Raw genomic sequence first — 26,642 nt, 5'->3', positions numbered from 1 at the left:
CTAAAATGTTTACATTTACATTTACATTTAGTCATTTAGCAGACGCTTTTATCCAAAGCGACTTACAAATGAGGACAAGGAAGCAATTTACACAACTATAAGAGCAACAATGAATAAGTGCTAAAGGCAAGTTTCAGGTCTGTAAAGTCTAAGAAGGGAAGTATTAGTAGTATTCGTTTTTTTTTTTTTTTTTTGTACAGTTAGTGTGATATTCAGAGAGGCAATTGCAGATTAGGAAGTGAAGTGGAGACTAAATAGTTGAGTTTTTAGTCGTTTCTTGAAAGTAGCGAGTGACTCTGCTGTTCTGATGCAGTTAGGGAGTTCATTCCACCAACTGGGCAGATTGAGCGTGAGCGTTCGCGAAAGTGATTTTTTCCCTCTTTGGGATGGAACCACGAGGCGACGTTCATTCACAGAACGCAAGTTTCTGGAGGGCACATAGATCTGCAGAAGTGAGAGCAGATAAGAAGGAGCTAGGCCAGAAGTCACTTTGTAGGCAAACATCAGAGTTTTGAATTTGATGCGAGCAGCAACTGGCAGCCAGTGCAAACGGACTAGCAGCGGAGTGACATGTGCTCGTTTAGGTTCATTGAAGACAACTCGTGCTGCTGCATTCTGGAGCAGTTGAAGAGGCTTGATAGAGTTAGCTGGAAGCCCAGCTAGTAGAGAGTTGCAGTAATCCAGTTTGGAGAGAACAAGAGCTTGAACAGGGAGTTGAGCTGCATGTTCAGATAAGAAGGGTCGGATCTTTCTGATGTTATAGAGTGCGAATCTGCACGATCGAGCAGTTCTAGAAATGTGGTCAGAGAAGTTTAGTTGGTCATGTTCTGAATGCTAATTCATTTGGGTACAAATCTCTATGCTAATGTCATTGTTGTACCATAATTTGGACCCAATAATACACTGCAAAAAATGCTTTTACTACTTATATTAGTAGTCTTGTTTCTAGTACATCTACAAATTCTTAAAATCAAGAAGCATATTTTAGACAAGGAAATAAGTATTGTCTTGTTTTGAGAAATAACGTCAAAACTAAGTGGCTTTTTTCTTTAACAAGCTAAATAATCTGCCAATGGACCTCAACTTTATTATCCCATTTGGGGAAACTAAAATTGCAGCTTCGCCGTTACACAGTACATTACCAAAATATTACCACACAACATAAATTACATCATTTTGTAGGTGCATCTCCCTCCCCCTTGCACTTCTTTAATGACCTAATGTTGGTAATGCGATACTCATCCAGAGGTCCTCAGATTATGCAGAGTCACTGATTGGATCCAAGACCAGCGACGAGATGATCCCAAGGTTTCCATATCCGGGACCAGGTCATATCCTGAGCTGCTGCTGCGCTGCACTCCAGGGACAGATGAGTCTTCGCTGAGGCCAGCTTCCAGCCTCCACCGCGGTGTCTGAAGCTCTGCACAAGACTTTTGGTCAGCGGAGAAATTAAAATGAAATGGTCGTGCCCAACTGAGTCTGGTTTTCTCAAGGTTTTTTTCTTCACTCTCCTATCAGGTGAAGCTTTTTTCCCTCTCCGCTGTCGCCCCTGGCTCGCATGGTTCAGGATTGGTAGAGCTACGCATCGATGAATTTGCTCTTCAGTGTTTGAACTCTCAGTAATAATTTTAAACCACACTGAACTGAGCTAAACTGAACTGAACTTAAACACTAAAAACTGAACTACACTGTTCCAGTTACTATGACCATTTATGTGAAGCTGCTTTGACACAATCTACATTGTAAAAGCGCTATACAAATAAAGCTGAATTGAATTGAATTGAATAATGGCCACCATTATAAAATAATTTCTAGTTCTATTTGTCCTGCAAATAGAAACTCTAAAACGAGGTCCTGATGGCAGCAGCTGAAACACAGAGGACAATGGGTGACCCGGGGTGCAAAGGATATCCTGAGCTCTCTTTAAAACATTAATATGGTAAATTACCATTTGGACCAGTTTGGTTAAAACTGATGATCTTGCCTGCCACCTTTACCAGGCTACTCTAGTGGGCTAGATGTAATAAGCAACATCATATTCTTACAACCCAGATTCATTGTTATTATGTACCCCTATATACATTTCTAGAGAGAGCAAACACATTCAAAGTACGCTTTTGCAGATCTCAAATTTCTCTTGCGAGTACCACTTGCAGCTGTTCTCACGTAAACCCACCAGAGGCCACATGTACGTCGGCTGACTTGAGACACAAAGAGGAGTTGACTGAAATTACAGAACTCAAGTCCGGCAAAGAATGGTTCCAAAAAGCAGGTAAAATAAAAGGCAAAAAATAAACAAGTAAATAACAGGGTGAGAATGTGGTAAAATCTGAAAATGTGGTAAAAAAAAAAAAAAACAGGGAGCCGGGAGGGCTTTTCTTTTTCTGGATTACGTTTGAAAACACTGTTGGTTGGGTTTAGGGAGGCGGTGGGCGGGTCAATCTGTGATTTTGAAAACACTATTGGTTGGGTTTAGGGGAGGAGGAGGGAGGGTCAGTTGATCGGTCAGTCAGTCAGTCAGATGACAGCAACCACTGGTGGATTTACACGAGAACAGCACAAGTGAACGGCACTCACAAGAGAAATTTGAGATCTGAAAAAGCACACAGTGGCCACTGGCAAAAAAAAAAAACGTAGGTCCAGGGACGTATATGGCTCTCTCCAGAAATGTATGCTGAAGTACATATCAATAATGAGCCTGGGTTTATATTTTCTGTTTGTCCAGAAAATGCAACATAGCCCTATATAAATTTCTGGAGATGGCAAATTATGTAGCCAGAAGTACATATGGCTTTAAAACGAACACTACAGGTTGGTATGATGCCGTTCCATTTCACACTTACCAGGTGAGCGGTTACCTCCATTAGGACAGACGTCCTACTGTTACCAGATTGTCCAGTAGCTCGCCATGTACATTGGCGGACTAGAGACGCAGAGAGGAATTGACCACAATGATGGGGTTCAAGTCTGGCAAAAAACTGTTCCAGAAAGCAGGTAACCAAAAACAGAAGCCAAAAAATAAAATAAACAAGTGCATAAGAGGGAGAGAATGTGGTAAAACATGGTAAAAAATCAGGCAAGGGCTTTTACATTTTCTGGATTGCTTTTTAAAACTGTTGTTGGATTTAGGGAAGTGGGTGGGCGGGTCAATCAGTGCTTTTGAAAACACTATTGGTTGGGTTTAGGGAAGGAGGAGGGTGGGTCAGTCAGTCAGTGGACAGTCAATCAACATGCACCCTCTGGTGGATTCACGTGAGAACAGCAGGTGAGAATAAAACTATTTATAAACATAAAACTATTCCTACAAAATACAATCTCCCCCATCCTCTTCATTGATGCTGTATGTACATAATATTGTATTGAATGTTAATGTATGCATGTTTCTGTTCAATTATCATATTAAGTTGATGTCAACTGTTCAGGTCCTCCTCATTTAAAAATGGCCTTATTATGTTGTATAATATATTCCATTGGGATTTAGATGCTATTTTATCCCTGGTTAATTGTAGTGGCATTTGTTCAGTCAGTACAACTCACACATATGTGGTATTTTTAACGTAAGAATAATTATACTGAATAAAAAAAATGCCAAATGCAGTCAACATTTTTTTTTATAGTTTGTTAACTGTATCTTTTTTTTCCCACCCAGAAACTGACCTGAAAAAACAAAAACATGAACATCTTGAACTAAAAGTGAACCAATCCTTTAAAAAACGACCAATAAATAATAAATAACAAAAAATACAGCATGTTTCTACCATGAAGCAGTCGTTTGACTTCAGAAGTGTACTACACAAGTCATATGAAGCACTTTTATGGGGCTTTATAGTTTGACCTTTCATCTGATCCCTCTGTGTTAGTCCCACTCTCTCTGCATCTCCTCATCTGCCCTTTTTGTGTGAGTTCAGAAGAAAAGCCTGGAGCCCAGTTACTTCCAGCCCACCTCCCTCTCTCTCTCTCTCTCTCTCTCTCTTGCAAGTGCGAACGAAGAAGTGCAAGACAAATATACAACTATATTTGGGAAGGATACTGTACATCCTCTATACTCATACATAAAGCGAGGCCATCCGTCATTTGACATTTATATGTGCTTGCACAGCAGGTGCCCTATCATGATATACACTAAAGATGCATTGCTCAGTCCAATCCTGATTGAAATATGAACTTCTGCCGTGCAAGGGCTTTCGACCCGCAAAGTTGCTGCAAAGTTTCCGGGAAGGCAGATTTGCTCCATTATACTACAGATCTCCCTTGGTCGGAACGATGACAGAGCATCATTTTTTAACATGGGCATAAAAATATACAAGGCCTCGTGTTTTTCTTTTTGCATCGGTGCAAATATGACTCGAAATATAAACTGGGCAAATAACAGCTGTGGCTATAAGAATGAAAAATAAAACAGGAAAAGGTCTTTGATCTGGTTTACGTCGATTGATGAAAAGCATGATCATGAACGCTTTCATTCACAGCAGCTCAACTTCAAACCATGCTGAGTGGAAAACTGATTTTAATCACTTCTGACATGACCGTGACCGTGTTTGTGAGTGTGTGTGTGTTTGTTTGTTGGTAGGTTAGCAGAGTTCAAGCATGTGTGAGCATTGACACATCTGATGTGACCTGTAGTGGGAACACAGCCGCAGCACATGCACATGCATATATTTGTGTGTTTGTGCTTGTTTATGTGGTTAACGAGGTATAATGACAAGAGTGTCACCTAGAGTAGTTGTACTCTATTAAAGTGGTTTATGAGGACATGTCTTGTGTCCTTGTAATTCAAAATTCTTAAAAACGATACATACATATTTACTAACGTGAACAAAATATTTATTACAATATTTATCCACCATTGTTATCGCTGGTTAAAGAAAATAAAGTTGTTTAGTGTTGGTTCAACTTTGTATTTTAATCATGTATTACCAAATGTTACTGCAATGATTAATAAATGCTAGTAGTGTTTATTTGTGGTGATAAAAATCAATCTATAAAAATATTTATAGATATTTTGTTTTAATCTTTTTAATATTCAGTAAAACTTGTTAAAAACAAAATAACTTGCTCATACGTGACTTTATTTGTAGTTCTAAGGCAAGCCAAAGCATATTTTAGTTAGAAGGTTGATTGCTTTTATTAAAATCAGCAATATGAAAAACTCTTAATAAATGTAGCCTTCATAGTCATATCGTAGTCGAATAACCTGTAATGTTAGCAACACTACTCACCTCATTCAGGGGCACAACTGCATATTTACTGATAGGTTTGCGGCTTCAACTTTTGCACGCCCCCCTCAATCCAATTATGTTTTATAACAGGCAAGAATAATATATTTCCATTAATAAATGAAAGATATTTTTCCCTCATCAACATGCTTCAAACAAATACATTTCACAGTTCTGGACACAACTGAAATAGAATAAAGTAGTAAAAGGTATAATGACATCAAGCATGCAAAGAATTACATTTCATCCCTCCCCAAATTTCTTCTCATTTTAATTTTCCTCACTAAATTATTAAAGCATCTTGACTTGCCTTGCTTTTGGACTTTTTGTATTATACATTTGTCAAAACAAAATGATAAATATTGGAGTCCTAAAGGGCAAACAAACTTTGCAAGTACTTCTCACATGCATACTGTGAGAGGTGTAAGGTCTGTACGAGCAAAAAAAGAGAAAAAAAAAGACTGTAAACTGTTTCCTGTAAAAAAAAAAAAAACAGAGACAAACTGCCTGAAATGTTCTATGTTATTAAAATGTTTTGGGCAAACTTTGTTTGTAGCTAAAATTAAAATAGTTTTGAGCAAAAGAAGTTACCAAAAAACCTGATGAATCAATAAAAACGTGTATATGGTATGAAAAATGGGGGGGTTATTTAATAAAATACAATATTATACTTGTGTAAAACGCTAAATAAACATTTTTAACAAAAAACGGCCCCCTTTATACTAAGTGTCCTTAACTACTATGTACTTACATCAAAAAATAAATACAATGTACTTACTGTGTTTATAATGTATTTGAGAACACTTGTGGTTCTTTTGAGTTGGGATAGAGGTTGGGTTATGGATAGGTTTGGTGGCATGGGTAGGTTTAAGGGTGGGTTAAGGTGTAAGGGATGGTCAACAGTGTATTCACAAATGTAATTACAAAAGTTAGTTACAGATGTAATTACATACATTTTTTTAAAGATTTATTTTTTGGCCTTTTTGCCTTTATTAGATAGGACAGTATTGAGACAGGAAGCGAAGTGGGAGAGAGAGAGAGGGGGTAGGAAAATGTCCTCCAGCCGGGATTCGAACTCGCGACGCCCTGACGTGCTATTACACCATATGTCGGCGCGCTAAACACTTGGCTACTGCGCTGCCGTAATTACATACATTTAATCAAGCATAAGTACACAGTAAATACATGTATTTACACAATAAGTAACAAACTATTAGTTCCTGTGTAAGTACATAATAGTTAAGGCCACTTAATTTAAAGTGGGACCAAAAAATATTTATTTATAAATATTAAATTTATCTATTTTTATTATTTTAAACTTTTAATTTGTATAATTTCAAAAATAGTTTTGGCACAATGGCACCCCCCATGTGTGGCACCCAGGGCTTAATTCGTGCCTGAACACGCTGGATCCAGAACCTCTGAAATCTGATCCGGCACCTCATTGTATGAATACCCCTCCTCAACCGCCCTCCTCCCCCGTCCGCTGTTCACTTTCAATTTCTTCCGTGGCTCCCCAACCCTCTTCACTTTCGTCCGCGACAACCACCTGCTCTTCACTTTTGTCCTTCGTCCGCGATACCCCTTCGCCATCCAACGCCCCTATGCTCCGCATATACAGTACTGCATACCCCCTTTTGCGCCACTGACCTCATCACCAATAAAGGGCTTCTGTACACAAACAAACACGCCCTGTAAACATTTCAGGCTTTTACTGATGGATTTCTTTGTGCAAGGTTACCCACTATTTTTTGTTTTATTTGCTTTTCTCACGCTTAATTCACCCAAAACTGTAAATCCTGGCATCATTTTCTCACCCCTTACTTGTTTCATACCAGTTTGACTTTCTTTCTTCTTTTAAACATAAAAGACGATATGTGGAAACCTGTAACCATTGACTCCTATAGTATTTGTTCTTTCTACTATATGTAACGGAGGCCAGCTAGTGAAGTGCTGTGCAGGTAAACCTCACTCGTCTGATCTCTAAATATGCTCTGGTGACAGACTCTAGAGGCCATAGTCTTTAGCCTGCTTGTTAGAGCAATCCACTCTCATTCAGAGAGTTGCCAGTTCGATCCCAGCTCAGAGTGGGTTTGGTGGTGTAGGACCGGCAGGGTTACATATAGACATCAGGATTTACAGGTTTTCAGCTTTATTCAAAATATTTTATTTTATCTTCAACAAAAGAAAGCAACTCATAAAGGATTGGAATCATTTAAGGGGGAGTAAATGACGAATAGTTTATTTTGTGAACACAAATGCACTGAAATACCAATCACAGATCTGTATAACCTTAGCACATCCTATTTATTTTACACCCCCCCCCCCCCCCACCTTTTATTTCTAGAGTCCCTGTGCCAAAAACAAAAAACAAAAACAAAAACAATCCCTGCTATGTACGTGATTCGTTTACAACAAATACTTAAAACATTGTGTTGTCTGGCATCACATTATGAAACTAAACAAGCTTGGAGCGGATTCATTTCCAGCTAATTATCCTTTGTGAATTGGAACGTGTGCAAAGGATTATGGGTGATTGAATGATGAGAAAGACAATTGATAAATCCTTCACTTTGATTGTTTTGAAGGATCCGAAATGAAGACTGCCTACAGAGGACCCTTTAGACTGAAACATCCTTCATGCAAATGCAGTTATAACACAACATGACAAACATACCTGAGCATTCTCTTCAATTTCAATCCAATATTTACTTAAAGCCAATAGCACATTTAAAAACAACTATCTTTGACCAAAGTGAGGAATTGTTGATCATTTGAATCCAAACCTGGTCAAATTGTCAAGTTTTTAGATCCAAATAGAGACCTATTATCTGGCATCTACATATGCATATCAGTTCTAATTCATTCATCTTCCTTCGGCTTAGTTCCTTTTTTTATCAGAGGTTGAACATTGGAACGAACCAACTATTCAAGCATATGTTTTATGCAGTGGATTCCCTAGCTGCAACACGGCACTGGGAAACACCACGCTCACATTCACACACATATACTACAGCCAATTTAGTTCATCCAATTCACCTATATCATGGATGTCTTTGTACTGTGGGGATGAACCAGAGCACCCAGAAGAAATCCACGTCAACACCGGGGGAACATGCAATCACAGAAATGCCAACTGACCCAGCTGGGACTCGAACCAGCAACCTTCTTGCTGTGAGGTACCAGTGCTAACCACTAAGCCACCGTGCCACCCATATCAGTTTTCATTATAGGTTCATTATATATAACCTACGCTTCTTTGGGGCTTCTCCACACCAAAACTCTCCCAAATGTGGTAAAGATAGTGAAGGTGGACAGATCAGAGAACAATACATGTTTCACACTGTGCAGTTCAATCTCAGATTTACTCTGATGTTTTGGTAATAATGCACCTGGATATGACACAGCATTGTTTGAGTGTTTTGAAAATTCTGCAACCACAACTATGATTCACATCTTGGCAAGCACCACTATGTGATGCATTTAAACACCAGTCACTGTTTTGGACGATGTATTTAAAACATCATCTTAAAAAGCCTTGAAGTGCAAAAGCTATTCATTCGGCAGTTGCATCTAACAACTAATAGTTTCAGTCAATCTAACCAGCAGAACCCGGTGTGCCAGGGCTGAATCATGAAAAGAAAAAGAAAATGATGTTATGACTTAATCAAAATGAGCTACACGTAATTTCAATGATGCTCCTATTATCTGTCTGTTGGGAGGCACTCTGTGTTTATGCCATTGTGTATGTGATCACCCTAGACCTCTTGTGGATTCATATTAAAGCAATTGCAGTTATGTTTGTGCCATCTAAATGCTTTACAGGCGTGACATGAGTGCAATAAACACACCAAGAAAATTACAAATGTCTAACATTTTATGAAATGTAAATTTAGAAACAACCTTGCCTTTTTGACGCTAGAAAACAAACAAACAAAGACATATGACCAAATTTGGGTTGAACAAATCCAGCACTTTTTTTAAAGAGTGTATCCCTGTAAGGTTTTTGATGAGTGAGACATTTTTTAAAGGTTTTAAAGGACTTTTTTTATTTTAAAAAAATGTGATCAAAAATATTATTATGAAACATATATAAAAGTTTAATATTTTGAGGGTAAAGCTGATTTTTTTAGCATCACTGTTCATCAGTTTCACGTGATCATTCAGAAATTATTGTAATATGCTAATTGTAACATTTATTATAATTAATGATAACAACAGTTGTTCAGCGTAATGCTAAAGCTACTAAATTTTCAGCATTATTTGATGAATAGAAAGTTCAAAAGAACCTCATTCTGAAAACGTAGCCCTATATACATTTCTGGAGATCACGAATTATGTAGCCAGTACGTATGGCAGAATTTTGTCTTTCAAACGAACGCCACAGGAAGGTATGACACTGTTCCTTTTCACGCTAACCTTTTCCGCTGTTACCAGGTTGTGCAATTAGCTCGCCATGTATGTCGGCAGACTTGAGATGCAAAGAGGAGTCGACCACGACAACGGCGTTCAAATCTGGTGAAGAACGATTCCAGACAGCAAGTAAGACAAAAAACAGAAGCCAAAAAATAAAATAAACAAGTAAATAACAGGGTGAGAATGTGGTAAAAATCAGGATTTTTCTGAATTGCTTTTTAAAACTGTTGGTTGGGTTAAGAGAAAGGGGTTGAAGCTGGTCAATCTGTGCTTTTGAAAACACTATTAGTTGGGTTTAGGAATGGAGGAGGGTGGGTCAGTCGATCAGTCAGTCAGTCAGTTGACAGTGGCCTCTGGTGGATTTACGCGAGAACAGCAGGGGCAAATGACATTCGTGAGATCTGAAGAAGCCTACACAGTGGCCTCTGGTGGATTCGCGAAAACAAAAACTGCGAAAAAACGTAAAGCTTTTTTTTTTTAATTAAAAATATTTGCCTAACAATAGTTTGGTTTTGGAGAGGTTTCCAAACAAGCAACTAAACAAACTTTTAAAAAGTTTCACAGTGACATGCAAAGCCAATGATAACTTAAAATGTATTTTTGACATAATGCTGCAATGTTAACGAATGACACTGAGTTCTATAATTGAATGGACAATAAGATGGAGTTGCTGATAAAATAAACAGGGATTCTGCAGGTTTCATCATGTCAAAAGTACACAGGCGTTCCAGACTCTTAAAAAAAAAACTTATTTATTTACAAAAAGGCACTTACTACAAAACTAGGACCATCTAACTCAAGCTAAACATCAAGGTGTAACAACACAATACTGGACAAAGAACTGAACCAATTACAGGAGTATAAATACACAAGACATAATTGAACTGAACACAAACAGGGGAGAGACACCGGTGGAACTAATGAACAGCGGGAAAACGGCGGAAACATTGAATATAGGAAACACATGACATTAACAGAAGCACATGAAACAAACACATGGGACACCACATGACACAACACCAGAAATTTGACGATCAATTAAAATGTTTAACTTTTTAAGGCTCCTTTAAGACCATAATAAATAACATTTTAGACTTATACAAAGCCAAACACCTTTAGATTTTTTGCAATGGTCTAGTTGGGCCAGTGAAATTTGTTTTTTGTTTGCTACAAAAAAAAATCTAACAAGTTATTTCTTAGCCTTATATTTTAATGTCCATTTTTTTCAACATATTTTTTTAACCAACTGCATTTCTGTTTTAAAAAGCTATGTTTCATGCCTATTTATAAGTATTATATCCACTCCCCCTTCTGTAAATAGTTTTTGTATAAATAGAAAATCAAAGGGATATATTGTCATGAGGAATGGTGTAATTCTTTATGGTTTTCTTTCCTAATAGAGAATTTTCTGTAAAAATGTCTAACAGCTGTTGGCATTGTATTTCTTTGTAATAATAAGTTAATAAGTTTTATTTAGAAGGATTGTTGATAATTGGATGTGTGTTGGCCCTAATGGGTAGCTTTAGTTGGACAAAGGAAAATTAAGACTTTTTAAAATTTATTCAAGATTTACAACAGAATATTTCGGTGAATTTAAGACTTTTTTAGGCCTAAAATTTTGTTTTTGAAATTTAAGACATTTCAAGACTTTTTAAGATTCTGCGGGCACAAAAGAGCAGCATAAAGTTGCAAAATTAAGGAATAATAGACTGGGAAACATGCAAAAACACATACAGCATGTTTAGGTACAGACAAAAGACTGCATGACTAAACGTTCACTGTTGTTTTCGAAAGCTTCTGTTGTCACAGTCCAAACTACTATCCACTTTTAGCTCAATTTTTCTTCCAGCTGTTTCACTGTAAAATAAAGACCACAACAGAATTTTGGACAAGGTCTTATCTCTGATTATAATTACATACTTAAACCAGCTAATTACCGTTTTCAGACTCAAAACTTCCAGTTTAAACTATGCAGGACCTTCACTCTTCATGATTACAATTGGACACCACTGCATTTGCAGTTAATATACAATGAGACAGTCAGTTCTCAGAGGCACAGCCATTGAGGATTGTTTACTGTCAACATGGATTGATCCGGAATGAAATCTCAGCAGAAGTGACTTCAAAAACTGTTACAAGAGCAACCAGAACAATGTCTAATGGCAACCAACCAGCGAACTGTGAGACAAAACAACCCTCCGAGCAAAACTTACAGTAGAGTCTCTTGAAATTAAACTTGGATAGGAGGAAGTCATTTAACATGCATAACCATCAATAAAAAAAACACACACACACAGAGAACCACTGCTGTAGCAAATTAAAAAAAGAGCCAATATCTCTCAAGAATAAACTTGTACAATCCTTGTGGGTTGGCCGCGCATATCAGAATACAAATAAATAGTTTGGAGATCAATATCAGGGAAGTTTTCTCAGCGTTCGGTCCCCTACGGAGCGGCAGCAGGCGTTATGAGAAACCAAAGCTGGTAATGAAGCAGATAAAGGGGAAGTGTTTGTGCTGAGGAAGAGTGTGTTAGTATCCAGACAGCTGGAAAAAATAATCAAAGCTCGATACTGGATTGCCTTCACCCAGCAGATAGACAGCGCTGGGAGAGCTGAAGGCAGTGCTGAGATCAAAATGATTGAGATTAGTGTGCTTGGTTAGTGAATGTAATGAGACTGGCCCCTGCCCAACTGCCTAGTGGACTTCACAAAAAACATAATTAGTTATTGAATGTCAATCATAAGAAACACTCGACAATTCTGTTATTTATGTCACACGTAAAAATAAAAATGCTTTGCCTGAAAAAGGGCATTTGTTTTTGAACTCTGGATGACTTTTTCTTCCCTGAAACACTAAAGAAGTTATTTGAAGCAGAATTCTGTATACAATCAAAGTGAATGGTGACCACAGTTGACAAAGCCAAATGAAAAATTTTCATCTACTTCTCTCGCAAACCAAAACCCCAATTTAAGGCCAATTTATACAGGGTCACACATTTTTACTACAAAAATTCCATGACTTTTTACTCAGGCTTTTCAAGTCAATTTTCATGACCTAATGTTTCATGTAATGTCTACAAATACGTGGTAAATCATAAGAAATGTTTAAATTTATTACAGCATATCCTAAAACATGCAATAGTTTCAATTTATTTTTAGATCTATGTCAAATAGATGTTGCTTACACAGCACTAATAATGTGAGAGCATGTTTGGGTCAAGAAAAGAAAAGAAGTGAAAACAACTAACCTCCATTCCAATATACAGATATTTGTCAAACTAATTTCAGATATTCTTAATAGTTTGTTAAACTAGTAATAGTAGGTAAAACTACTTCTATTATAAAAACGCGATCACACTCCACTTTTCGCTAAACTGATAGGCATTTATTGTATTCGAAAGTTCTAGGTTGGTGAATTCTTACCTGTGAAATCATATCAAGTGTGGAAAATGCCATGTCAAAATTCCATGACTTTTCCAGGTTTTCCATGACGGTATGAATCCTGTTTATAGCTTCTTTTGTGTTGAGTGCATGTGGTAGGTCTGGCGAAGCCTTTGCACAGTGCATACCGTTCACCATATCCTAACGCAGACCTCTAAAAAATTTAACTACATAATGATAGGCCATGCTTGGTTTAGCAGTGACAAATGTGGGCGAGGTCAAAGTCGAAGCTGGTGGTATAACTTTTAAATAGTCTCGAGTCCAGAAGAAGAGTAGTTGGTGAATTCATTTGTTTTGTGTTCATTTTATGATTGAAGTTGTTGAATGTTAGCTAGTCCCTGTCTATTTCTTCCAACACAGGCTCGTTGTGAATATATTTCTCTTATATATATCTGGAGAGAGCAAACTATATAGCCAGAGGTACATATGGCTCTATTTTGTTTTCAAAACAAATGCTATGAGGCGGTATGACACGGCTGACGGCCTCGGTTTCTTTTCGAGATACCAGCTGACCGCTTACCTCCGTGTGGACAGTTTTTCCACTGCTACCAGTTTTCCCAGTGGCTCGCCATGTACATCGGAGGACTTGAGATGCAAAGCAGAGTCGACGGCGACGATGGAGTTTGGGTCTGACGAAGAACAGTTCTAGAAAGCAGGTAAAATAAAATAAAAGGCAAAAAATTCAATAATTAAGTAAATAAAAGGATGAAAACGTGACAAGATCTGAAAACATGTTAAAAATCAAGTGGATTTGAAGGATTTTCTTTTTCTGCATAACTTTTGAAAACACTGTCGGTTGGGTTTAGGGAAGTGGGTGGGCGCTGGTCAATTGGTGCTTTTGAAAACACTATTGGTTGAGTTTAGGGAAGGGGGTGGGTGGGTAGATCGATCAGTCAGTCAGCAGCGGCCTCTGGTGGATTTACGCGAGAAGAGCAGGCGCAAATGGCACCCACAAGAGTAATCGGAGATCTCAAAAAGCGTACACAATGGTCTCTGGTAAATTCATGAAAAGAAAAAGTGCTAATTATTTCACTCTCTCCAAAAATGTAGGCTGAGGTATGTATTCAAAATGAGCCTGGGTTGCTTTCTTCCCAGAATGTGTGTGAGTTTGAACTACTTTTACAGTAGCATCTCACTCATTTTCTGTGTAAACTCAAAACACTGGATAAGAAATTTGAAACAGTGGAGCAAAGAAATCCCATTGCCTACTGTTTCAGAAGTGTTATTTCACAGCAGCGAAGACAGAATGGAGAAGTATAAATGCTCACAACAGCATTGGCTACATGCAGAGAATGTGCTGCGTGGAAAAGTGCTCACTTGAGGCAGAAGTTTAAACTGTGCTTAAATGAATAGTTCACCCAAAAATAGTTATTCACAATATTTTACTCACCCTCAAGCCATCCTCAGCGTATTTGACTTTTTTCCCCTGTCAGATGAACACAGTGTGAGTTGTTTTAAGTTTTATCCTGGCCCTTCCATGCTGTTTAATGGTGTTGGACAGTGACGTTTATTTCGAAGCTTAAAAAAAATACATGGTCAAACTAATCCACATGCTGCCAAGGGGTTAACGCCTGTTTAATAAACAGATCAATGTGTTATTGTAATTTGTAACAGAAATATTTCTCATTTTTAAATTAGAAACTCCAATTGCTGACGATGTGTTTTACGCACGACTGACTTATATGTATACTGCAAGATGGGTAGACAAATACTGCACATTGGCATTGTAAGAGTAATAAACTGTATACAGTTATATAGTAATTCAGTTCATTCATTTAATAATTTTCCTTAGTCCTCTATTCATCAGGGGTCACCACAGCGGAATGAACCGCTAACTATTCTAGCATATGTTTTACACAGCATATGCTCTTCCAGCCACAACCCAGTACTGGGAAACACTCAAACACTCTCACATTCACACACACACTATGGCCAATTTAGTTAATCTAATTCACCTACTGTATAGCATATGTCTAGAGCTAGCCTTTTCAGATTAGTCACGCTTACATGCATTCGGCCACTACTGGAAGTCAGTGATTGGACTTTCTAATTATTGTTTTTCTTATAATTCTGCTACAAAAACACATCGATCTGCTTAATAAGACGTGCATTAACCCCCTGGCACCATATGCATTATAGGACCATGGTTTTATGTGCTTTTGGAAGCTTCAAAATAAAAGCCACAGCATGAAAGAGCCATAATAAAATTCTAAACCACTCCAACTGTGTTCGTCTGAAAGAAATAAAGTCAATTACACTGAGGATGGCTTGAGGGTGAGTAAATTATGGGGTAATTTTCATTTTTTGGGTGAACTATTCCCTTAAGCCTTCAAAAGATATGGAAAATAATACATGCATGGAATGCTTTTATTATACCATTATTCTCTGGATATTCATCATCTTAGGTTGCCATCGGATTTCACTGAATGGATGACAGCAGCTTGGTCATTTTCCTTTTAATATCTGTAGAAGAAAAAAGTCAAAGAGTTTATAACTTCTGCACATCTGCACTTTTTCCACTGCACCAAGTAAATCAGCTGAAGTTCAGCTTTTTCAATGGTAATACATTTAAATTTAAAAGCTAAATAAGCAATCTCTTCCGAACCATGAATCCTATTTAATTTTCTCCAGTGAACTGATGACTGGATACATTCAATGAAATGACAATGAATGTGGTACATGTAAAACTGCACCAGGCTATTCCCTTAAAACAGATGACAGAAACTTTTTGACCATTTCAGAGATAAAATGTACACTATTTTTTCAAGCGATTCAGCATTATGGCTTATGTTTAGTCTGCTAAACAATTACAAAGCATCAAAGATGAGATCATTCACCTGCATTTTTCCTTGCTGATGTTGTCTCATCCTTCATTTGTCGGCAGCTTTTGATAAAAGCATTTGCTAACTAAAAAAAACAACAACATACAGTATATATATATATATATATATATATATATATATATATATATATATATACGTGAACAGAATCTTCCATGCTTGCCTGCACAAAGCCAACAAAATACCAATCATAAAATGATTAAAGTCACGATTAAAAGACTTAACAACCTATCTCTTTTCATTCTAGCACCCTTTAATTTGGCTCTATGCTTCACTCTTCTGTGTCCTGCATGAATCATTGGCAGTCATTAACAGAGATAAATATGGATGTTGGGTTTGATGGATCACTTAACTTTCACAGCAGGGAATACAGCCGGTGGAACAACCCTAGAGGTCAGCCAAAGACAAAAGCATGCTGAAAACTAGATGTGCATTAACACATTTGGGCTCTCTCATCCAATTAGCACGCATTTGAACTTGCAGAAGTCGAAATGAACGAGCGGAAAAAGTTGGAGACAGAATAACAAGATGATGGATGGAAATGAACTGTAGAAACAGCACAGCACTGACACCAGGGTAAAAACTAGTCAGATCTAGCTGAAGTCTTCTTAATTAAACATCCAGTGGCCAGTTTGGGTTCTGATTAATGAATGTGCTGTTGAAGTCTTGAGATTAGCTTACTGGTCTGTGATGTCTTTGCTACAGTATATATTTTTCAAATGTTATCCACTGATCTTTTTTATGGCCTGTTTGATATCACAATAATAAAGTGGTAGTTCCAACATGATATCGCACAAACACTTATATCTACAGAGAAACCACTGGAAAATGCAAGTAGGATTTGTGATTAGATGTTCAATTCAATTCATCTTTATTTTTATAGAGCTTTTACAATGCAGATTGTGTCAAAGCAGCTTAACATAGAAGTTCTAGTAAATTGAATCTGTGTCAGTCCAGTTTTCAGAGTTGAAGTTCAATTTAATTCACTTCAGCAAGGGTTAATTTTCACTGCTGAAAGTCCAAACACTGAACAGCAAATCAATCGATGAGCAGCTCCACAAATCCCGAAGAAAGCAAGCCAGTGGCGTCAGTGGTGAGGAACAAACTTAACCAATTGACGAAAGTGAAAGGAAAACCCTTGAGAGAAACCAGGCTCAGTTGGGCCCATTTCTCCTCTGGCCAAACTTCTTGTGCAGAACTGCAGTCTAGGCGATGGAGGCTGGAGAATGCTGGACATCCTTCGTGGAGAAGCTGTACGTGTGACAAGGTCACCGGCGGGTGTTCTAGCGACCCCATGGGATCAATGCGGAGACTCGTCTGTCACTGGGGTCTTTCAGGAATCAGTCCCGCGCTCTTCACTCCTCCATGACCACAACAGCATCTGCTCAGGATAAGGCCCGGGTTCAGGATTATAAAACATGTTCTGTTTGAGAAGATTATTTTACGTGAAGTAACTCTGATCAGAGTAACTTTAGTGTAAAGATGGAAAAGTCATTGCCGTCAATAGCCTAGTGATTAAGTTGGCTGACATGTAGCACATGTAGCTCGGTCCCCATATTTTATGTAAACACTCTCCACTCTTCTATTCATTATAGGTTATGCAAGAGGTATTAGCTGATAGGTGAAAATGTTTCACATGCTGTCCCGGGAGAGAGCCCTGAGCTCAGAAGATCCTCAAGCCCGGGGCTCCCTCCGGTTTTATCGGGAAAGAAGGGAGTCTGAGCTCAGGTCTTGAGAGCTCACCCCTATTATAATAAGAAAAGAAGGGAAGGAGTCGGGGTGGATGGGAGATTCTTAAAAATAAAGATGGCTAAGGTAAGGCAATCCGGCTATTTGTGTGTTTGGATTGATTTGATTGATCTTTTATGTGATAGCTAATGCAGGACCAGCTGTGGTCAATCATAAGCACGGGATCCTCTTAAAATTAGTTTATAAATAAACTTCACAAAGACCCAGAAAAATTCATTATATATATATACACACACACACACATTTAAAAAGGGTGAAAAGGTCAAATAAATAAATAAATAAATAAATAAATAATTAATAAATTAATAATTAATAAACAAACCAAAAAATAATAATTAAAAAGCAACAGGACGACACAGTGGCTTAGTGGTTAGCACTGTCGCCTCACAGCTAAATGTTTGCTAATTCAAGTCCCGGCTGGGTCAGGAGGCATTTCTGTGTGAAGTTTGCCTGTTCTCTCCGTGTTTTGTGTGGGTTTCCCCCAGGTGCTCCGGTTTCCCCCACAGTCCAAAGACATGTGCAATAGATGAATTGAATAAACTAAATAGTATGGGTGTTTCCCAGTACTGGGCTGCAGCTTGAAGTGCATCCATAGTGTAAAACATATGCTAGACAAGTTGGCGGTTCATTCCGCCGTGGCTACCCCTGATGACTTAGATGGGACTAAGCCAAAGGAAAATGAATTAATTAATAAAAAGCAACAAAATTGGCATTTTAAAACTTTTGAACAATCACATGACAATACATACTGGAGAAATGATGCTGAAAATTTTGCTTTGAAATCACAGTGATAAAATTACATTTTAAAATATATTCAAATATAAAATATAATTTAACAATTCATACAATTTTGCTGATTATTGTATTTTTTTATAAAACAAACAAAGCCTAGGAAATTACTACACTTTAGAATGTTTTATAATCTTGTAGCATTTATGATTGACTTCAGTTTTATATTATTATTAAGACACCAACCTATGACATAAGCTTCAGCTCTGAGCTTGTGGTTTTAATAAAGCTCACGTCATCAGTCTGAGAGATTTCACTGCTGCCTGCTGCACTACAAAGTTTATAGTCATCTTAATTTCTGGTCATCGCCTTATTACCTTAAGAGTATTTATCTTAGTCATCTCACTCGCACACTTCGTCTTAAAACCTTTGAAATAACACAATGCTCCGGGCAAAATGTTCCCGTTCGACATAATCCAGTGTTTGTGTGCAGTGCAGCTGGCAAGGTCTGTGTCCAGAACAGCAGCTTAGAATGCGAAACACACATTTACAAGCGGCAGCTTTTATCTTACACTGAAAACTGCTAAGCCTGCAAGCTGCTGCATCTCTTGATTTTTCGTATTGACAACATGCCAAAGACAAGCAAACTGAAGCACTCGGTTCATACATGCTATAGACAAACATCTGACGAAAACAACACAGGCCAGTTCAGGGTCACCAAACACACCTTTGGGGGGAAAATACACCATGAATAATGCAGAAGAAATCGACTTAGCTCATATTGGCACGTCGAATGCAAAATAGCATGATCAGTGCATATTTTCAAGCTTTTATGCATTGCTTTTGTACTTTGCAGACTGAATTTTACATTATAACTCCCTGCTATGAACTTCACACACACACACACACACACACACACACCCAACCACTGAGTGCTCTGACGGAATTATGACTGAATGCTTTTCTACATGGGTGGTGCAAAGGCTAACAGCAGGGGATGGATTGCAGCTGCTTCTGTCGCCTGTGTTTTGTAGGAATTTGAGTGGATTTGCATGGGGGTGCGATAAAAGAAAACCACCCATGCATACAAATGTCAGAGTCCAAAGCGACTGTTTTCCGAATACCACTTTGTCTTGCTCTTTTTTGTGTGCCATTTACCCTCAGACAGGGGTGTTTAGGGTAGCGAACCCTAGAATATGAGCTTCAAATGAGTTTCCTGCGGTGCATGCGTTTCCCCAGCCCATTACACCAATGTCTGCCGTGTAATGGGTTTGGGAGTATAGCTGTTAAGAGCAGCAGCCACATCCCACTCTGTAACCTCCGTTTAACCTCCTTTTAACAAATAAATAAGCACTATAAAAGAAGTTTAATCAATCCAACCTCTCACATAACACAGTTAAATTGCAAAGCTAAATGGCTAAGTAGCATGCATTTTTTTTAAATGGTCTGCGGTAGGTGTTGCAGTATTGATTGTTATCTCTAATAAAGGCTACGGGCTGCCGAAGGTGGCAAGCAGTCTTTAAGTAAAGGAGCATCTCTTAAAGCTTAATCAGAGAGATTCGCTGAAATACAATTTGCCTGATTGTTTGTAAAAAAAAAAAGGTAGAGAGAGAATGAAGAAGAAAAAAATAGCAGCAGAGAAAACATGCGAAAAGATCATTGTGGGTCTTGTCTCGAACCGCTGTAATCACTGTAGCTGCAGCTTAATGGAATGAGCCTCATTTCTTTTGAGAGGTAAAAGAAGCTGTTTCACCCTAGTCTCTGTTCTGTTAATCTGGATCGGTTATCTTTTAGTTCATGCCGGCTGGAATAGATAATTCTTAAGCTTTAATCAATAAATAGATTTGCCTTCCACCACAAGCCGACCTTTTCACCACAAGCACGCATTCCATTTTCAGACGTCTCTTTCATTCATGCAGTTCCATTGAAGTAGTTTGAATTGAGAGAATTCGGAACCAATTCTAAAGGGTCTGTATTAGGGTTGGGCTATGTCAATCAATTTGGCATTGTATGATGTCTAATGTGAGAACTATGGTGGACGATGGCATCGTCGTTGTAGGCAGCGGTGAATTAATTAGTTATTTATGAATAATGAATTAATTCATAATGAATTAATTATTTGTAGCCTACCGTTTTAACTACCTGACCGGCATGATCTTTTATTTACCCATAAACAAATCATAAATAAATAAAGATAAGTTAAACACAAATTACCACTTTTTTTCTGCAGGACTCTAGCATTAATAGGCGGAGTAATCTGTGTAGTTATAATGGCTTCGACAAACTTGGTTGGTAAAAAAGGTGCACAACCAACAGCAACCAACAGTATCTGGAGTTTTCACTAAAATTACTAAGTACAAGCGTGAAAGTGAAAGATCGAAGCAGTGTACTGATGCTGTGCCACATTACCTGATGGATTCAAAAGACAGAAAAGTCATTAAGTAGAGACAAGATTAATTAAAAATCATGTTTAACAACTATAGTGAGATGTGATGCAGCAGTACATCTTTGATGAACTGTCCAACATGCACTACTCTCTGGGGTTTTGTGCTCAAAGCACCTGCTGACTGCCTGGAGCTCAGAAGTTCGGATATACTGCTGAAGCGCATGTCAGAGTGTGTGTGTGTGTGTGTGTGTGTGAGATCACATGATGTGTGTTTTTAGCGGTATAGTTTGGATGGAGGGCTGTTCAGAAATGCTAGTTAAATTACAGTGTGAACGTGGATCGTTTTCATTCTAAAATGCCATTTTAAAACTGAGACATATTAGAGTAAATAGGGCCTGAGTGTTTGTTTTTCGTGAGCAGGTTGCTGCTGTTACGGGGGCGGGCCGGAGGATTGCGATGCTCAGCATCGTGATGTCTGTCCGCCATCGGCGATGGATGATGGCAGCATCTATCGACCCAACCCTAGTCTGTATTTAAATATTTGTAGCATATCTTACTGGTAATATTAATTCACTCATTTTCATTCAGCTTAGTCAATATTTCAGAGGTCACCACAGTGGAATGAACCACCAACTGTTCTAGCATATGTTTTACACAGCCCCCACAACCCAGTACTGTAAAACAGCCATACACAGTCATTCACACACACTCATACATTAAGGCCAATTTAGTTTATTCAATTCACCTATAGTGCATGTCTTTGAACTGTGGAGGAAACCAGAGTACCCAGAGGAAATCCATGCAAACATGGCGAGAACATGCAAACTCCACACAGAAATGCCAACTGGTCCAGCCAGGACTCAAACCAGTGACCTTTTTGCTGTGAGATTCTTATTTGATTCCACTGGCAACCACTGATAAAGAAGGGAATAAACCAAAGGAAAGACATTCATTGCAAATTCTATAGAATTCCATTAGACAGCCTGCACATATCTTATGGGACTTCATTAGGTAAATGCCAGTCAACAAATGACATTTAAAGATAATCATATAATGAAGAAAAATCAATCCGAACAAACTGATGCATTATATTTTGTGTAAAGATACATTGACATGTATATATAAATATATATATATATATATATATATATATATATATATTATATATATATATATATATATATATATATATATATATATATATATATATATATATATATATATATATACATATATACATATATATATGTATATATATATATACATATATATATATACATATATATATATATATATATATATATATATATATATATACATATATATATATATACATATATATATATACATATATATATATATATATATATATATATATATATATATATATATATATATATATATATATATATATATATATTCCGTTCGGTACAACATCCACGATTCAATTTGTGCTTGTGAAATGCATTTTTTTTTTCGGTTTTATGTTTAAATAATTTTTGTGTGTTTTATTTCTCTCCGAATTGACTGTTTGTGTGTGCCTGTAAGTCTACGAGCAGAGATGAGGATACACCTCCCCGCAGGTAAATATTCAATCACTACGCTCTAAAGTGAGGGGGCCTTAACCATCATTCCACACTTTAACATGACTAGTGGCGATGAAGTGAGGCAGTACGGGGAATCGCTGGCGTCTTTCAAATCCGTGATGTGGGGACATTCCGGTTTTGCTTTTGAGTATAATGCCGAGAAAGAAAAAAATCGGTGAACAAAAAAATGACTGTTTGCAAGCATTGTTTTACACGTATAGCCTACTCAAACAGAACACTTCCAACATTTATTTATAACAACATTATTTAAAATTGTTTTAAAGAGAACTCGTGTCAGTTTTCTACGAATCAACAAGCAGATCAGTTAAACAATATCCAGTTTATTTGATTCCAGTGGAATCCCAAAGAATTTGTTGAATACAAAAGAAGATGTTGTAAACCATTGACCTCTATAGTAGGAAAAAACAAATATTATGGAAGTCAATGGTTACAGGTTTTCCTTTCATTCTTCAAAATATCTTCTTTTGTGTTCAACAGAATGAAAAAACTGGTTTAGAACAAGAGGGATGCGTAAATGATAACAGAAATGTCATTTTTGGGTATCCTATACCTTTATTGGAGACAGCAATGCGGGAATTGTTGGACAATATTAATTTGTGGGAGTTTATTTTTTATATCATATAAACTTTATTATTTTGGATATTATTAGAGATATATACTATAGTTAAATATAGTTTAGAAATTGGGGATAAAATATACGGAGGGGCTAATAGTTCAGAAGGGCTAATAATTCTGACTTCGAGAGAACTGTACTAACAATATAAGTGAACCTCATGGAATCTATATTAAAATAAAAATAAAAAACCCTGCCATGACTTTTTTAATGCCCAATAGGCAAGATATATCAGATATCAGAATACGGCAAGGGCTTTTCAATACATTATCAGGTTTAAAATGACTAGAGACCTCAAGGTCTGTTCTCTGCCATGCCACAGACCTCAGAGTCATGCAATCTTACAAACCCTGAGGGATGTGGAAAACGACATGCTTAAAATGTGACGGCTATCGAGAAGTGATAATATTCTGCTCTGCTGTGAATCTTTATATCAGTGGATGACATCTTGGCAGGAGAAAATTCTTCAGCTTATACCAAACTACAAGGCCTCATACATGGGTTTAGGTTTTGAGGATGGGATTTAGATAATGAGAAAATGATATGCAGCAGATACAAGATTGCGAGGAGATGTACCTGTTTTCACTGATATGGCTTATAATTCAATGTACTACTTTTGCATAATGAAGTGCCATGTTCGACAGTGTTCACACTTTTGATCTCGAAAGCATCAGGTTCTGCAAAATGAAAATTTTAATCAAAGACGTTATTGAAACCAGTCAATTAAGCCACTGTTGTGATGCTCATTTTCAGTAGACAAAATGCGGTAAGCATAAAATTGGAAATCATCAATCATTATGACAAAGTGAGGTACGTTTAGACTGTCTAATTGTAAAAATGATATTCATGACTAGGCTTGTCATAATCTTAATCATGAAAATTATGCTGACGATTAGCTGTCTTATAAATAAATAGGGTTAAATTTGGTTTGTTAATGGATCAGTTTATTTGTTCAGAATAAAATAAAATCTACAAAAAACAAAATGATACCGTGGATATGAATAAAATTAAATAAAATTAAAGTAAATCTATTTAAATAAATTAAATAATTAAATTAAACTAAATTAAATATTAAATTAAATTATTAAATTAAATGACATTAAACTAAATTAATAAAAAGTTAATAAAATAATATAGTTAAATTAAACTAAATTAAATAAAAAAATTTAATTAAATTAAATAAAAACAAAACAAAAAAAAATTAAATTAAACAATAAAATAATAAAATCAATTCAATTAAGAAATGTGATTAAATAAAAAAATGTAATTAAATTTAAAAATTAAAAATAAAATAACTAAATTAAATAAAATAATAAAATAAATTAAATTTTTAAAAATGTTCAATTAAAATAAATTTAAAAATGAATAAAATTAAATTAAAATTAATTAAATTAAATAATATTGTCCTTATTTGTATGGTAAAATAAAATAACTGTCCCATATGATATACTTTAATGCTGTAAAAAAAAAATAATATAAAGCATCAATAATATAATATAAAAATGTGTGAACTTTGAACAGCACTGAGATTATTGCATTTATTTATTTTTGAATATGATTAGATCAAATATCCATGACTAAATGATTAATCAGTAATCGTGACAGGCCTATTCATCATGACTCAAAAAAAATGTGTGTGTTTTTTATGTTAGTACAAATGAAAAAAGCTCCGGTCATCAATCATGTATTGATGGGTTCAAAAATACCATTGAACAGTAATAGTGCTCAATAATATTACATTTTCACATTAAGATTCATTTGACAATTTTACCTCTCTTCAGTTTGAGTAATATTTTATTATTTGTTACATGTTAGTTAATGAAAATACAGTTGTTCATTAACTAAATACAGTTAATATTGTTAATGAGTATGAATTTAGATGTTAATAACGCATTAGTAAATGTTGAACTATGATTTATAAGTGCTGCACAAGTAATTAAAAGTTCATTCATAAATTTTCCTTCGGCTTAGTCCCTAATTCATATGGGGTAGCCACAGCGGAATGAACCGCCAACTATTCCAGCATTTGTTTTACACAGCAGATGCCCTTCCAGGCACAACCCAGTACTGGGAAACACACTCTCACATTCACACACACTCATACAGCCAATTTTGTTTATCCAATTTATCTATGCATGTCTTTGGACTGTGGGGAAAATTGGAGCACCCGAAGAAAACCCACACCAACACAGGGAGAACATGCAAACTCCACACAGAGATGCTAACTGTCCCAGCTGGGACTTGAATCAGTAATATTTTTGTTGAGAGGCGACAGTGCTAACCACTGAGCCGCCCTCATTATTCGTTCATGTCAGTAAATGCATCAACTGATGAAAGCTTGTTGTAAAGCGTGACCAAAAAATTTGCACATTTAATAGTGAGCGTTAAAAAAATAACAAATGTATTGCTGGACATCAAACATCTGGACAGGATTTAGTTAAACTTCCTGAGAATTCAGGAAAATGACTGAAGTGCGTCACTTTTTTTTCTATTATATTTGAAAACCATGAATTGAGACATTCAACTTCCCTCTGCTAAAAAGAAGCTTCAGAAGCTATCAAAAGAAAACGGTGCCAAGAAAGCATTCAAAGTGTTCAGTAGGCTGAGGGAGAAAAGCTATTAGATGGAATATCATAGTCAAGAAAAGGTATTCTGACAGACTTTTGGTTCTCAACAATGGGTCTCCATATGTGGAAGTGGCTGTGTAAGAAAGCAAAAATATTATGAAAGAGAGATACAGCAGCTTCGCGTCATTCGGTGTGGAACTCTGTCTTTTGAAAGATAGCAGAGCAGCAGAAATATCTCAGCCTCACACCCACGTTTGCTTACATAAAATATGGTTTTGAACTTGCTGTACTTGTGTCATTCCAGACCTGTGTGTGTGCCTCTGTACGTGTTTCCCCCCTTAAAGGCCACATATTACGTCCATTTTCACATTAAATAAATCTCTGATGTCCTCAGAAATGTGTCTGAGCTTTCAGCAAAAAATACTCAGCAGATCAATCATTATAGATTTGCAAATTTACTCCTATTTGGGTGTGTGCGAAAATATTTGTGTCTTTTACGGGGGACCTATTATGTAAAAAAATATTTTAAAAGGGGTTTAAACAGCTGCATAGCATGTGTGAATTTAGCCAGCGTCTAATGGTAAAAAATTTATACATTTTATTTTTTTATAATCACACTTGATATAAACAATCTGCAGAAACACTTTGATTAACATTCTCCTATTTTACGTATCATCAAAGGGGGAAAATCCCACCAATTAGTGACGATTTCTCCCTCATTAGCATAGACAGTCATTAATGGAAAGCAGCTGTCTGCCATTAGAGTTTTGAATCTGCTGTAATGCTGACACACAGGCGTTTGTAGCTCCGCCCTCTTTTGAAAAGAGCACAATCTCATTTGAATTTAAAGCGATTCCCCAAAATGGAACAATTTGGATTAAAGCCTAAAAGGGGCAGTTTTAAAGAGTTATAAATAATTATATGTGTGGTATATTGAGCTGAAACTTCACATACATACTCTGGAGATCACAGACTAATTTTACATCTTGTAAAAAGGGACAAAATACTGCAGGTTCCCTTTAAAAATTTGAATGAGCTGGGGCCTCATGTATCAACGCCGCGTACGCACAAAAACTTT

General features: G+C 36.7%; 1 protein-coding gene across 2 annotated transcripts in view; it reads right to left on the bottom strand.

The window, feature by feature from the left end:
- npy2rl (neuropeptide Y receptor Y2, like) overlaps positions 1-26,642 on the bottom strand; it is an 87,060-nt gene that overhangs the window by 24,462 nt on the left and 35,956 nt on the right. For both annotated transcript variants that reach the window (XM_087236418.1, XM_087236417.1), the window contains 2 exons: positions 15,450-15,536; positions 13,594-13,718 (listed from right to left, as the gene is read on the bottom strand). The gene's annotated coding sequence lies outside the window, so the exon portion shown is untranslated. The remainder of the gene's footprint in view (positions 1-13,593; positions 13,719-15,449; positions 15,537-26,642) is intronic.

Source organism: Danio rerio, chromosome 1 (genome assembly GCF_052040795.2).
Source record: "Danio rerio strain M-AB ecotype USA chromosome 1, GRCz13ab, whole genome shotgun sequence".
NCBI classification, from domain to species: domain Eukaryota; kingdom Metazoa; phylum Chordata; class Actinopteri; order Cypriniformes; family Danionidae; genus Danio; species Danio rerio.
This window is presented reverse-complemented; position numbering and strand designations above follow the sequence as displayed.